Source organism: Octopus bimaculoides, chromosome 10 (assembly GCF_001194135.2).
Source record: "Octopus bimaculoides isolate UCB-OBI-ISO-001 chromosome 10, ASM119413v2, whole genome shotgun sequence".
Lineage (NCBI taxonomy): Eukaryota > Metazoa > Mollusca > Cephalopoda > Octopoda > Octopodidae > Octopus > Octopus bimaculoides.
In genome coordinates this window covers 45,058,872-45,061,496 of record NC_068990.1, presented here as the reverse complement: position 1 = coordinate 45,061,496, position 2,625 = coordinate 45,058,872, and positions in this window count along the sequence as shown.

The following is a 2,625-nucleotide window of genomic DNA, read 5'->3' as shown; positions in this document are numbered from 1 at the left end:
GAATCACTTTACAGAGTGCGAATCACTTTACAGGGTGCTTATTATGTAGAACCAATATGGGTTCTTTTTATGACACCAAGACAGGGGTTGTGCTACACCAAATTCTCTGTCATTGAATTTGTTTATGTCACGGTTACATTTTCAGTTATAACATTGCAGAACAAAAGTGAACTCTTCATGCTAGTGGATTGCATTTGAAGAATATGAGGAATACTTTGCAAGTAAGAGAGATCAACCTCATGCTAGAATATGAAGAATTTTTTACAAATGCAATGTGCCAACCAACCAACCTAGTGTCCTTGATGAAGCCTTGATATGATTACTCATCCTGCTAGAAAAAGCAGATAAATCCTTCCCATCCCATCCTCTAAGACTGAAGAAAACATTAGATAATATAATTCTAGACATATTTTGATTGAAAAATAGTAATTAAAAAAAAAAGAAATGAGAAAGCTTCAACTATGCCTTTAATCATAGGTCTTCTCAATGATGGCTGCTGACCTGGAGTTAAACAACATTAACAATAATAACTAATTAAGTAATTTTTATTTCGACATTCAATTAGCTAGAAACAGCAACCAAATTTTCCTTAAATTATACTCTACCATCTTTAAAAAATTGAAGTATGTGTCAGATAGTGTAGTCCTAGATACAATGCCTGAAAAATAAAATGAGATAGTCGTGACTGGGATATCTTTGATAACAGAACAATAAAAACTGGTTATAAGTGGAATAAAATGGTGTCAGGCATAAGTGAAGAACTTGACTGACAGGAAGCTTCTTACATGACCATTTATGTTACAAGTAAAAAATATTACTAAAAGAGGTAGCATGAATAGGGCATATGTATGTTTGTACAATGTGGTAGTAATAAAATACACAAGATAGAAGCATAAAAGGAAATGTAATCTTCTAAATATAAAATGAATAAAAATAACAGAAATATATGTCACATGAAGAACACATCAGGGGATTAAAAGTATCAAATATTTGTGTTGCTAAAGACAAAAAAAAAAAAGCTTCATTGTAAATTCCTCGAGTTGAATAACAGTAAATCAAATAACACTAATTTATCTAGATAGAAATCATGTAATATTTTAGATGGTAGAACACAGCTGGACTCTTAGTAGAGTCAATTGATAGAATCATATTTTTCAACAGAATTTGTGTAGATTGGTTGATAAATATTTGAAGAGAATTTTTGTCAGTGAAATAAAGTGACTCAGAGAATGATGAATGTTACAATACGGCAGTGTTCTTAAATTGCTTTAAAATAATCCTTTCTAATTCCAGTACCAAAGTCAGCAGTTTTAATGGGAGTAGAAGTTAATTACATGAACCCCAGTGCTCAACTAGTAATTACTTTATCAAACCTGAAAGGATGAAAAGCAAAGTCCACCTTGGCAGCATTAAACTCAGAATGTAAAGAGCCAGAAATAGATTCGAATTTTGGTACAAAGCCAATTAAAGATTCTATGGTATCTATGGCTGGTAAAAGTCTACTATGTCAAACTGTGCAAATCTACAGTTGTTCTTATATCTGATGCCTTTAAAACCAGTCTGTAATTGACCCATGATTACTCCAAAGATGTAAATTGAAGGCCCTATTTAATTTATCTAGAATTGAATTTATTTCTGTTTTTGTTGGGTTAATCAACCTACATTTAGGGTTTCTATTAAAATTATTTTTATAGTCTTTAAGGGTGATAAAGTGGGGAAGGTATTCTACTCTGTTGGAAGCGATTCTTCTTGCTTCAATGTTCACCTCTCTGTATAAATTGTTACTTGTTTTTTGTATGTATCTGTGATGCTATTTAATAGGAGCCTGTTATGAAGATTTTTGTTGACTGCATATAAATTTTTCGTTTTGTCTGATTTCACAAAAATTTTGTCTGTTTTTAATATTATTAATTTTTCTTGCATAGTTTTTTGTATTAGATCTGTGATTTTTCTAAATCTAATTCTCCTTACCAGTTTAAACAGGTCCCTTTCAAAAGGCTCTATTTCTTTGATAGATGGTGGGTTTCTTCTGGACTTAAATCTGTATTTGTTTGTGTTTTCTTGTTTTTTTTTTATCAAAGAAATACACACATCATCTAATTTTGCAAATGAACTCCTCTGTTTTCTCTATGAGGCTTTTTAAATATTGCTTATTCACATGCACACACATATAAAACAAGTAACAAGGATTTCTGACATCAGCATGAGGTTAAAAATTTGCAGGAGAGGGCAACCTAATACACAATAGGCATTCTGTTACTGATGCAGGCAGAGTTGAAAACATTTAATCTGTCATGCTATAATTTCTGGCAAGTCACTATTTATAAGTAATAAATAATTAATTTGCTTAACATTAGACACTGAAAAACCTCTTAGTAACAGTGGTGAGTGAAACGCTATCAATAACATTAAGGAAAAAACAAAAAGGAAAAGAAAGAAAAAAAAGAATTTAAAAAAATCACCATGGTTTATATAGATATTTGTATGTTACAGAAGAGTGGTGAATCCCTGTAGAACAATGACAAGTCTCTGTAGAAGGCCTTATAAAACAAAGGCCAGTTCTTGGAGAGATAACTCTAAAATATATTGGATTCTTTGGCGTTTCGATGTGCCAATTTGATTGGC